This window comes from Triticum dicoccoides, chromosome 7B (genome assembly GCF_002162155.2).
Source record: "Triticum dicoccoides isolate Atlit2015 ecotype Zavitan chromosome 7B, WEW_v2.0, whole genome shotgun sequence".
Lineage (NCBI taxonomy): Eukaryota > Viridiplantae > Streptophyta > Magnoliopsida > Poales > Poaceae > Triticum > Triticum dicoccoides.
In genome coordinates, this window is record NC_041393.1 from 160,465,249 (window position 1) to 160,478,906 (window position 13,658).

Consider the following 13,658-nt stretch of genomic DNA (forward strand, 5'->3'; position numbering starts at 1 on the left):
TTATTCTCTCTACGGTGATATGTGGAATTTATTTTGCAGAGCCGGACACTATCCTGGTGTTCACAATCTTCTATAAATTATTCAGAGGAGGAACCCGCCTTGCAATGCCGAAGACAATATGCGCGCCAGACTCGTCGTCATTGAATCCTGGTTCAGGGGCTACTGAGGGAGTCCTAGACTAGGGGGTGTCCGGATAGCCGAACTATCATCATCGGCCGGACTCCAAGACTATGAAGATGCAAGATTGAAGACTTCGTCCCGTGTCCAGATGGGACTTTCCTTGGCGTGGAAGGCAAGCTTGGCGATACGGATATGTAGATCTCCTACCATTGTAACCGACTCTGTGTAACCCTAGCCCTCTCCGGTGTCTATATAAACCGAATGGTTTAAGTCCATAGGACGAACAACAATCATACCATAGGCTAGCTTCTAGGGTTTAGCCTCCTTGATCTCGTGGTAGATCTACTCTTGTAATACCCACATCATCAATATCAATCAAGCAGGACGTAGGGTTTTACCTCCATCAAGAGGGCCCGAACCTGGGTAAAACATCGTGTCCCTTGTCTCCTGTTACCATCCGCCTAGACGCACAGTTCGGGACCCCCTACCCGAGATCCGCCGGTTTTGACACTGACACCTTACTTGCCTAGTTTAAAAATAATTCAACAATATTCATTTTTCTATTCTGTTCAGAACAACACTTTGTGAAGGAAGTGCTATTTATATATTATTGATTGCCCTTAAAAATTTTGGGCACTATTTCCTATCCAAATCATTACCCATGACAAAATTCAACTCCATTTGCCTAGTAAATCTTCCTCGGCAAATTTCCAAAGTTTTTGTCCACCTAGAACCTTTGTGAAAGAAGTACTAGCTATCTTTTGCATACTTTTAAAACTAGTACATCATTGCTAACTACGAAGTTATTACTATGTTTTTGAACAGAAACTCCCGATGGATTGTGTGCCTCATATGATGTATCTGAATGGCTGCCTTACAGTTCTGAACATATTGCCAGGTAAATCTAGGGAGCTCACCTGTGCATATCGGATTTCTAAAACCGGTGAACACATGTTCATCAAAGAATGGAAGAAATGTATGGACATTCGCAAGGAGGTTCTTGGAAGTAACATTCAGCGAAAGGCAAGAATTGGAGACAGGCTAATCTCCATTCTCCATAATGGAGAGTCAGGGGCTATCTTGTTTTTTGCTATTTTACCTTAGAAAATGTGGTAGGTCTTAATCGAATGTAGTAGGTCCTATGAGGTACAATATGTTTATTATGTGGTAATGTGTTAGAGTTGATAATGAGGAGTACTTGTGAATACGACTAGTGACCAATTTGCTATGTGATGTCATTGATGAAAACGATGATCTTGAGGAGGTGTTATATGACAGTATTATGATGATAAGTTGTTAATGATATGATGATGATGATGATATTATTATATCATTGGGTGAAAGAACCGCATATTAGTTTCAAGTGGATGGACATCCACTTGAAACTAATCCGCGGTTCTTTCACCCCGTGATGTAATAACTCATTATGATGTAAAAACAATCTCTAAATTCCTGTTATATGAAAACTTGTGTAAAGGTGTATGAATACAACATGAAATAAAAAATAAATAAAATACTAAATAATAGTAGTAGCGCGGGCAAGAAGAAGCGCTACTACTAATTACCAGTAGCGCTCCTCTAGAGAAGCGCTACTACTAAGTCAATTTAGCAGTAGTGTGGGTCTAGGCACGCTACTGCTAAGCTTTAGCTGTAGCGCCTTATCAGTAGCGCTCCTGCCCGCGCTACTGATAGGCCTAAAACCCGCGCTGCTGCTAGACTTTTCCCTAGTAGTGAACCTTTGTGAAAGAAGTACTAGATATGCATATCCGAATGAGTTGAATTTTTTCCACATATTATATATGCCTATGTAACTTACCTACACCAAATTTGAGCTCATTTCATTTAGCCAATTTCTCTCACTAATTTTTCGAAGTTTCTGTCCAGAGAAGAGCATTGTGAAGGAAGTATCACTTTGGCATGTCCAAATGGTATCCATTTTCTACACTCCTTTCCTCTACCCAAATAACCATCCTCCACCAAATTTCAGCTCAATCCATTCATTATTTTGAGCCCGGCTTCAACATTCGTATTTATGTCCAGTGTGGTACTTTGGAAAGCAAGTACCACCTAGGCTCCTCCTATTAAGTTGAAAATTTGTGAAGACACTCTTCTTAGTAACTGATCATCGTCAGCCAAAACTCACACCCATTACACATGTGCATTTCTCGTACCGCTAATGAAACACTTGGCTGCTAATTCATGTTTGAGCATAGATCGGTCTCCTCGTGAGAATCTTATGTTGTAATTTTCTTCCTAGCACCTACCTGGGGAGTGCCCAACCCACTAGACATGCCTAGGCCATCTAGAACGCATGGTAACGCCACGGTCACGCGGTGATCACGCGTCGGGCATGCGAGTTTACGCGCTCTAGAGTTGGGGCCCCCGACCACCGTCCAAACCTCGATGTATCGCCACCAAACCATGTATTTCTGATTAAATAGGTACTTATGTAACTAGAAATGATTTTTGGAAAAAATAAATAGCAAACTATAAGGCAGTTGCAGTTTAAATTTGACCCGCTTCCAACTAAATCGGCGAAAATTTGTCTTTTTCACGAGAGGTGGATCAAGACTTTTGACACCCAACCTTTTTTTCAATTGTGCATTAAATATGTCCTAGTATTTTAGAAAATTGATTTGGTACAATTTTGCAACAAATATATGGTAGGTCCTTCACAAAAAAAATCATTTTGGGCACTCAAAAAATGGAAAATGAATTTTTCTTCCAAAGAAAATGAAAGCTTCTTTAGGCAACATTGTTTTCCATTCCAAGATGCACCCTTATGCACAATATAAGATCATTTGAACAAATTATGTCATGAATGTGGCCATAAGATTGAGCATTTGGGTTGAAAGCCATGCATCTTCACACTTGATAGCTCGTTTCTGAGAACATCTTTTTAAAATAATTGACATATTACAAGTTTATAATTTTTGCTAGTAACTTGGCCACATATAATTACACAATGCGAAGATTTTCCAATTTTTTGATTTTTTTGAATTTTTTATGCCCGTTTCAAAATACGGTCAAAACGGCGGGCATGGCCGTTTCTAGCTAGTGGTTGAATCTTGAATTTTTTTGTGTTTCTATGATTAAATAGATACTTATGTACCTAGAAATGATTTTTGGAAAAAATAAAAGAGCAAACTATGAGGCAGCTGCAGTTCAAATTTGACCCGCTTCCAACTGAATCGGTGGAAATTTGTCTTTTTCACGAGAGGTGGATCAAAAACTTTTGACACCCAACCATTTTGTCAATTGCGCATTAAATATGTCCTAGTATTTTAGAAAATTGATTTGATACAATTTTGCAACAAATATATGGTAGGTCCTTTACAAAAAAACTCATTTTGGACACTCAAAAAATGGAAAATGAAATTTCCGTCCAAAGAAAATGAAAACTTCCTTAGGCAACATTGTTTGTCATTCCAAAATACACCCTTGTGCACAATATGAGATCATTTGAACAAACTATGCCATGAATGTGGCCATAAGATTGAGCATTTGGGTTGAAAGCCATGCATCTTCACATTTGATAGCTCGTTTCTGAGAACACTTTTTAAAAATAATTGCCGTATTATAGTTTATTATTTTAAATGGCAACTTGGTCACATGTAATGACACAATGCGAAGCTTTTCTAATTTTTTGATTTTTTTTGAATTTTTTATACCCATTTCAAAATGCGATCAAAACGGCGGGCATGACCGTTCCTAGCTAGTGGTTGAATCTTGAAAACTTTTTATGTTTTTATGATTAAATAGATACTTATGTATCTAGAAATGATTTTTGGAAAAAATAAAGAGCAAACTACAAGGCAGCTGTAGTTCAAATTTGACCCGTTTCCAACCGGATCGGCGAAAAATTGTCTTTTTCACCAAAGGTGGATAAAAGCTTTGGACACCCAACATTTTGTTAATTGTGCATTAAATATTGCCTAGTATTTTATAAAAATGATTTGGTCTAATTTAGCAACAAATATATGGTAGGTCCTTTACAAAAAAACTCATTACGGGCACTCAAAAAAATGAAAAATGAATTTTTCGTCCAAAGAAAATGAAAACCTCCTTAGGCAACATTGTTTGCCATTCCAAGATGCACCTACGTGCACATTATTCATTCATTTTAACAAACTATACGTGGTTAATATGTTGAATGTTTGCCCTAAATAAGAGGATAAAAACTATAAAAGAAACATAAGATGAATTCTGATTGGTGGAATCCATTGTGGCATGGATCGATGACGTGGCAAACATCCGTCCATCCGTCCATCCATACATTCATCCATCCGTCCATCCAACCCACTGCACCCTCTCTCTTACACGCGCGTGAAACCTAGCCAATCCAGATCTCTCACACGCACAGCAAACCCTAGCTCCTCTCTCCCCCGCACACTGCTCCTCCCTCCAGCGGAGCTCCCTGCCGTCCATGGCCTCCCCCACACCCTCCTCCCCTCTCCCCTCCCCGCCATCCACGGCTTCCCCCATGCCCTCCACCTCTCTCCGCCTCGACACCTCCCGATTTGAATCCGCAGCCCCACAGAAATACAGAGATAGAGGGGAACCAAATCCTGGAGGCGGGCGGAGCTCTTCTGCTTCCATGGCCAACGACCACTACAACTCTTCCTCCGCCTCCGCGCCGTCGCCGGCGGCGGCGGCGACCGAGGCCGCGGCAGTGGTGGGCTCCTCGGTGATCCCTATCATCAACAAGCTGCAGGACATCTTCGCGCAGCTGGGGAGCAGCTCCACCATCGACCTATCGTAGGTGGCCGTCGCCGGCAGCCAGAGCAGCGGCAAGTCGAGCGTCCTCGAGGCGCTCGTTGGCCGCGACTTCCTCCCACGCGGCTCCGACATCTGCACGCGCCGCCCGCTCATGCTCCAGCTCGTGCACCAGCTGCGCCGCCCCGCCGACGCCAAGAGGGATGAGTGGGCCGAGTTCCTGCACCACCCCGGCTGCCGCTTCTATGAGTTCCCCGACATCCGACGCGAGATCCAGGTCCACGCCCCCTCCTGTTAATATGTCCGTCTCCGCAGGTGGAACAGGGGCCCGATGGTAGCTAGATTGATTTGGTCATGCGGTTGGCATGCTCGCGGGCATGGTAGCTCTAGTACTGCATTGCGGCCAGTTAATTACCGGGGTTGCAGACGATTGTGTAGTTGCGGTGCTGGTGGTTGTTTGGACGAATAGTATGATATGGCGTAGTTGTTGCTGCCATACCAGACTTTTTGGGTAGGCATTGTGGTAATTCCAGTTATTTGGCACCGTAGCATTATTTGGTTGTGCTGATGCTAGGTCCATGCTGCTTTCTGGGGCGATTTTAGTTTAAGTGGTTGTGGTTGTTTTACAGCCTATGATTTGCCCTCTTTTGGATTCATGTTGCTGAAATCAACACTTAGTTATATTTTTTGCCTCAGTAAATTCAAATCGTGTGATCGCTGCTTTGATAGGGTTGTTCATGATGTAATGTCCGAGCATGCTTGTTGTTCTGGCAAAAGGTTAAGTGCTTTTCATTCAGTATAGTATGGTTTTCCTGTGCCAGCAGACCTGATAGAAAATGACATCACAGAGGCACAAGAATGTGAATAGGGTAGCACCAGATTACTACTATTTGCACTTGGAGTATATTGTTTTGGTTGTTAGTAGCCTGCTTGTCCTTGTTCGCTCATAGCAATCTAGCGCCCTTGTTTGTATACTTGCATCTGGCCGAAATTGGCACAGGCCTATTCTATCTGGGGTGTCATGTGTAGATTGCTAGTAGGACATGCATCGGCTTCTGATGCTGATGCTACTACCATGTAATAACTGTTGTTTCGCCGTGGTCAATCGTTTCCGCTCCATTTCGCTAGTTGTAGATTGACCTTAGTCTGTTGTCTCAGTGGCACGGAGTAGTTCAAGTGATTTCTCTGCATTCCTGGTCTCTGTAAAATACAGGTTAACTGCAAATCATTGATGGATGTTAACTGCATTCTTGTTAATTTGATAGGTGCTGGAGCAGTTGAGAGGACAGTGACCGGTGTTCTCCAAGGGTGAGTGTCTTAAATCCGACATGGTCCTGGTGGACATGTCAATTGTGGTCAATATTGGTGGTCCTAATAGGAACGATATTGTGTTATTGCAGCGAGGTACACTGTCAGGTCGTTCGGTATCAGGCATAATGAGAAGATTGTGTGCTACATGACTATAAGGGTTGAGAAGGCGATGCAGCTGCTGGAGAGTGGCCTGAAGGTGAAGGAGTACGAGCTGCTCAGGAGGAACTTCAGCGACACCGGATGCTTTGGCTTCAGTATCCAGAGCACATCGATCTCGGTGTGAAGTAAGTTGAATTGGTGGCAACCCTTGTGTCAGTGAGGTGCTTGTTTGGACTGGTTAATACTTATTATTCTGTTTCATTAGTAAATAGCTGAAACCAAAATCATAGAGCAGAAATATATTTGGTTGAACTGCTCTTTCATTGTACCACCAAATACTGAAGTTTGGGGTGGGTGAAATCTTAGGCTTTATCCTTCAGGTTTAGCTTGTTATGAAAATTTATTTACTTGTCATGTATTGTACGCCTGCCTTTCTTTGGCTTCCTGAAATCACATTTTGTTTGGCAGGGGCCAACTTTAATTTGCTCATCACAAACAATTCAAAAAATTGTACGTATGTGCAGCTTGCTGAAACTTTGACTGAATCTAGTTGGATCTTCAGTTTCTTGTATCTATGAACAAATATGCATCACTTTTTTTTCTTTTTGGTTCGAGCAAACTCAAGAGTCCTTTCTAAAACTGTAGCCAAGTTGTACCGCCTGCTACTTGAAAAATAAAGATGAATGAATTGTTTCTCCTGCTCAACTCTTTCCTCTCTGTCTGTGTACGACAGTGGCATTCATGCACCAAGCCCAGAACCTGAATATTTTGTTTGGCTGCTAGTAAACCAGGATGTACTCTTTCCAAGTGCAAGTTGGATAGAACCTGCAATTTAGTGCAGAGGCATATATGGATTCTGGTTCAATTCGTATGTATGTTTGTATGTGCATGCTTACGTCTTTGACTAAAACTAGTTAATTCATTGGTCTACCTTGAAGGTGACCAGTCCCTAGCTGCGTGCTTTGGTCGGTCCTGCTAATTTCAGTTCCTATGATTTTTAATCTCCATTTTCTGTTTCCCCAGCTACCAAGACTCTTGAGTTTGTGGTGATGGCAGCTAACACGGAGCCGATCGGAATCTCCCCCACCCCCTGTTGCTCCCTGATAATAACAAGGTAGAAATACTGTTTGTATGATGCATCATATATAGTACTGCTAATTAGTTTGTACTAGTCGCCAACCCGTGCATTCGCACGGGCTAGTTTGATAAGCTATATTATAAAATATGGGATGCAATTGTGGAGAGTATTTTTATTTGCCTGGAGTAATGAAATTGAAGAGTCACGCAATTTTCATTGGAAAAGTAACATCTTGTCTTACCATTGATAATGGTATATGAAATGAAGCATATATTAAATTCTCTCCCTTTAGATAAGAAGTCAAACTACTTAAAGAACTTGATAATGGTATATAATGCCTTCATATTATTGAAAATTTTAGAATAATGAAAATAAATTTTTCTTATTGTCCTTTCACATATCACCTATTCTGACCAGTCTCTAGAGAAACTAAGCAATTTATTTTAGATAGATAATGAGACATCCTCACAAAATCAACCAACAAAAACAGTTTGATGTTGAAATTTTACTTTTCAAAAGAGAATAGTTTCGATGCAAACATTAGATACCATTTACTACGTTAGCTACTTTTCTTGTTCCTCCTTTTGTCACATAAAATACATAAGCCTAATCTCCAACGGATATATCACAAACTACAAAAATCGTGCATAGAGGAAATAGTCATGTCATCGAGTGGTTGCACTTTAGTGCATCCCTTTGGTTCCGTATTGCCCTAAACATGTCCTATATTAGTCATTTCGTAAAATTAAAATGCCAAACTGTATTATTTTAAGATACGTTCAAAAGTAAAATGGTGTTGGCTCTTTCTTGAATTCAGGTCAATTTTGGTTAATTGCATATACGGAATTAAAATAGATATTATTTGGTGCGTACCGAGTCCAAACCAAAATTTGAATCAATAGGATATTTACCGAAATAAGTCCAAACCAAAATTTGAATCAATAGGATATTTACCGAAATACCAATTCGATATTACAAAAACAATAATTTCTGGCATGCACACGCCTCATATCCATTATCTGTCACCCTATATATTCTAAATATACTAAACCTAGCTAGGTTTGATTTACCCTGTTTTTTTGACTTTTTCTTATCAGTGAAAACTTGACCAATGAGAGGCTGACACGTCAATTACTGGGGGAAATTGTGGGGTAAGCCTTGGGTGCACTTAGCGATCTGTGTCGATGGCGATTGCGGATTGGTTTTCTCTTCTCCTCTCAGTTCCCTCCGCGTGTCGATGCGTCTCTCGAAGACTCGCGTGGGCTCTCTGCCTCCGCCGCCCACCGCTCAACCGCCGATGCACCACCGCTCAACCGCTGTATCTCCTTATAAAATGGCTCCCGCCCCTCAAGCTTGCTCCAACGCCCATGCCCATCACGCAGCGCCCACACGCTCCAGCAGATCCAGACGATGTGATGCTGGCGGTCGGCGAGGCCTCCTCGGCGCGCGGTTTGGTTCGCAGCGAACAGTGAAGCAGAGCTGCGCGGCGATGGCGACGACCAGCGCAGGGCACGGGCGACACCGCGACAACAAGCACAAGGCCATGGAGGGGCTCACGCAGCGCGCGGCGGTGCGCGGCTAGGCGGACCTCACGCTGCGGCGGCGGCAGGTGCGTGCTAGCCGTGGCCATGAGAGGGGGCTTGCGGCGTGACTGCGGCATGCGGCAGCGGGGATCTCCCCAACCTCTCCTACCCCCCTTCTGATGTGGGGAACCATGGATTGCCGATTTTTTGTTGAATCTTTAGTCGTGTGGAAATGGCGTTTTGGCTGGGACGTGACGGTGCGGCCACCGGCGCCCTGCGTCCTCCACCGGTGTCGCATGCTCATGCCCCTGCCCCCTTCCTTCGGCCGTCCAGACTGCCTCCGTCTCAGCCGGTGGATGTCCATATGCCGGATAACGAGTGTAGCGGCGATCACGGTCTGTCCTGCTCCGACAGTCCTCTGTCACTTCTTCCGTTGGCTTACTACTAATGCAGGTGGAGTTCAACATGGAAGAGCATGGCCCAAGCATCATTCTGGGCGTAGCTGCCCACCTCTATGTGACGACTGCTCCAAGGCAGACCAAGTGTTCGTCGTAATGTCAGAGCGGCCACAGGTAAAAACAAATCAGTCCAGTCCATACATTGTGTTGCTATACTTATGAAAACAGTTCCCGAATCTAGGCACCATAGATTATTGCCCTTATGATGCATTTAGCTACTACTTCTGAACTCTGGATTTGATGGAGGTTTGCATGTTTGTAGTGATGATCTTCGAGGTCTGTGTAGTGCCGGAAGACAGCGACCAGTAGCGGGCGCTCGCGCACTGCTTCTGGGATGACACAGTCAGGACTAATAAGGATGAGGGTCATGTTCATATTTCCAGTGGGTTCGTTCCAGTGGTATGGACGCGGCGAGGCAATTTATAAAGTTTGCCAGAGCAGCCACTGCGTACTATCCCACACTCTATCGACGGACCACCTTCTTCCACGCTGACGCCGGTCGCCGGGGTATGGTCATCCATCGCCATGCAAGAGCGCTCTAATCCCCTAGACAGTACTGCTCACAGCAGTTGCAGGCGCGAACGCATTGCCCTCAGCCGTGGATGCCACTGTCCCGAACCAAGGATGTGCAGGCATGTTTTAGATTATGATTGTGCAAAGGAATATGTTAGAAAATGACGGTCTGCAATGGTGTACCAAAATATTGGACATCTTCTGATTTTACTGGAAGATTGATGTGGACATTGAAGTTATTGCACTGGCAGCTGATTTTTTTCCCTTCACATTTTTGAAGACTGAATTTTCAGCAGCACTGCACCATTAATTAGCTTTCTGCATGTGACTTGTGATTGCAGCTGATGAAGCCGTCAACCATTGGAGGCATGGAATTGTCGAGCCCAAGGTTCGTCACCCTTGTTTTCTAAAGGGAAGCTAAAGTTGGGGTTGCCAATCTCCGAGGATTTTCTCAATGGTGAGCACTTCCCTTTTGTTTCTCTTGTTCTGATCTTTACCACAAGTCGGCAATAGTCCCTATTGCACTTCTTGGATTGATCTCTCATTTTAGTCACTACTGTTATTTAATATAATAATAAGCCTCTATTTTTTATTCCGCATGCAGTATTGTTTGCTTACACGAACAAGATTTCTAAGTTGTTATATATTAATGTGGTGATAGGTTGAAAAGTTTGATCACTGAGGAATGGGGATTACAGTCACAGATTATTATTCGGTTATTCCTCTTGCTGGTGCCTCCGCTGAAAGTTATGCATCTATATACAACCATATATATAAGTTTGCCTCTTCAATCAGAAGATTGTATTAGCTATTCAATTCATAGTTCAACCTTTGAATATACAGTTTTGGCTGAGTAGTTTGAGCCTCCGTTGTGCAACTGGATCATGGTACAAATCCAGACCTGCAGCTGTGTTTTATTTTATTATCCTTTTTAGAAACTGACACGCTGCCTTCGTTGCCTAAACCCGTGCTTTAATTAAATGATAAATTTACTATAAAGATTTTTTTCTTTGACTCTTATATGAAAAAATTGTACGAACATGTGATTGCTATCCAGATTAGTCAGGTCATCCTGCAAATAACTGTGGGATACATTACTGATACTTACTCAATCATTGTAGTGAAATAATACAAGATGGTGAACACCTCGGATGCAGCTCAAAGGTCAAATATCATGATATAGAGTAGGCATTAAACCTATCTTATCTACTTAATTTTTTGTTGCAGACTAATCGTCTATCTTATCCATACATGGCTGATTAGGAAGTAGTACAGTACCCGCATGTTTAATAGTTATCAGATTATTTCTGTACATAGTTGATTTGTGTATTGAGACGGGAGGCCAAGTTGTTCAATTTGTGGATTTGATTTATTCAGACTGGTGGCATTCCTTAATTTCTGATTCCTGTTTATGTTTGGTTTTGAGCTGTAAATTATTTATTCTGGCACATCTAACGGCTGCTTCTTTTGTCTAGCCTTCTTTCAATGAAATATTTCCAGTCAGTAGACTATACTTGCTATTCCAATCACATACAGGCCTAGGGTTGTCCACTAAGAGAAGGTGCAACAAATTCACTTGGTTTGTGAATATCCTTAATATAAGCTAGCAACTTTTCATATATATGCCAGGTTGTCTTCAAGCCATAGAAGCACTATCGAGCCCTGGAGCTGTGGCGACAGTGCCGTCCCAGCCACCGGCGTCCTCTTCCATGCCATGGCCATCCAGGAGGAGTGCCACGGCTATCGCAGTTCTCCCCATGCCATCCTCCTGGATGTTGATCGTGTCCTTGCACCGGCGGCAGCTGGAGCCTGGTACGTCCAGAGAGGCATGGCCTTGGATTGGAGCATTGCAGTCATCGATCCACTTCGTGGTAGTCATGGGGTAGGGTGGCGTAGAACTCAGCCCCGTGAGCTGCAGTTCACCAGTTCATTCCTCAGCTGTAAGCCCAGCAAGAAGGAAAATGGTTTGTGCTATATATACGACTGAACTGGACAATCACATAGAAGGTAGATATTTGCACATCTGATTTCTTTTGTGTAGTCTGGGTACTCTTTCCCATGGTGTTAAAAAATATATATGTTTGTGAAGTTGTATGACTTACGTGATTTTGTAGCACACTAAGTTGACCCAAACTGGCTTGAATTTGTTGGTTATTTGGCCTTGCCTGAACACGGTTGGTGAAAGCAGCAGTGCTTGCTTTGATTTTTTTTTGTTCAGTTAAATCATTCACATGAGTATCTCAATTTAATTAACAGTGTAAGTTGATTGTGAGGCTGTGTATTTTTTGTTGAAGAAGAAAGTACCACCACATGTAACTCATTTGCACTTAGTGAATTTCAGTTGGCATCTTAATATTGGCCCTACTTTACAATATAAAGCATTGCTCTGTTTGTAGGTTGCAGCAAGATATGCAAAATACCCGTGCTTCTTACTAATGATGATCCTAATGTTAATTCAATGGGGAAATGAATATCGAGTGCGGACATAGTGTTGTTCTTTTAGGGCAAGAAAGAGAAAAATGTTAATTTTGGTTCCTTCCTTTTTATGTATATGGATGCAATGTGTGCTTTCTGTCTATTTGTAATCTGTCTTATAGGTATACTCATGAAGTATACCACCATTACTCCCTACAGTACATAGTTCGGATTTCTCATTTGTATAGTTCAATGCTTTCGGTTTGGATAGTTCACTCTTCCTATTTGGTACCAATTTCAAACTGAAGGACCGATTCTTGATCTTCTTCTATATTGGGTATTGTTTAGTTTTGTGGGTAATTTTAGTTCATTTATTTTGCATATTCCCAATTTTTGTACAACTTCTCCGTAAGAAATAGACACACTAGATTCATACACCTACCTTTGAAAAATATCAATTTTTTGGCCATAGGTGCTGAGTCCAATGCGTAGAATCTTCTAGAACCATCTATGACTTCAGCACCAAGGGAAAGGAGGGGCAGAGGAAGAGGCACAATAATGTAAGTTAGGTGGTCAATTGCATGGTCCGCTGGGAGAGATCTGGCTGCCTATGAACTGATTTGTGGTGGGTGCGTTGATAATGATCAATATTTGTTCATCACCATTCTGTGGTGTTGATCCTCTATTATTACTCATTGTTGGAATACTAACTGTTAAAGTTTGTAGTTATAGCGTTGTTGCATGAACATCCTTAGGCATTTGTTTACCAGAGACCATGCTTTCTGATTTTCTTGATGACTTGACAAACAAATAGAATTGCAATATGCATGGATAAACTGGTCATAAACTCTTGATTTCCTCTGCTCGGCATAGTGACTAATTTAGTGGTGAGCGGGTAGTTACCCAGTGTTTGTCTTATTGTTTGTAGGTGGTCCTTCCTGTAGGTCTGTTGGGCAGGGCGATTTGCGTGTCCCCTGTTCCTCCGTTCTGGTTGCGTCTTTTGGTATTTTTTGCATCTATTTCTTTGCTTGATTTCTTGCTTGCCGTAGGGTGTCATTAACTTTTACTTCTTTTTTTTGGTAGGCCCAACTATGGATGTGGGAGGAGACCTTTATGAACTCTAGGTCTGATGTGTAGTCTTGGCAGAAAGAAACCACAATGCATATACTTTTCATCTTGCAAGATGTAGCACTCATGATCATAATAATGTATCCTTTTGAAATTATTTCTGTGCATATATAGCTTGCTTCCTTGTGACTACGGAGTTATAAAAATAAGCTTATGCACATGAAGCCCTTATTTTCCATCTCATGAGTCAAGAGTAGCATATACACACACACGTACCGTATCGCGGTCTTATTTTCTATCGTCTCATAAGTCAAAAGTAGCATATACGCATACGTACCATATCGATGGGGTGCGGCG

General features: G+C 42.4%; 1 long non-coding RNA gene across 9 annotated transcripts; it reads left to right on the top strand.

Annotated features, from left to right (window-relative positions):
* Positions 1–4,441: 4,441 nt before the first annotated feature.
* LOC119336091 lies at positions 4,442–13,458 on the top strand. 9 transcript variants are annotated; one of them, XR_005162203.1, is made up of 9 exons: positions 4,442–5,113; positions 6,102–6,144; positions 6,237–6,431; positions 7,270–7,360; positions 8,422–9,419; positions 9,568–10,275; positions 10,480–12,793; positions 13,162–13,236; positions 13,317–13,458. It is a non-coding gene; the product is annotated as an uncharacterized LOC119336091 (long non-coding RNA). The 9 variants fall into 9 exon arrangements; XR_005162202.1 differs by having other exon boundaries at positions 10,480–13,236; XR_005162204.1 differs by lacking the exon at positions 13,162–13,236.
* The last annotated feature ends 200 nt before the right edge of the window (positions 13,459–13,658 follow it).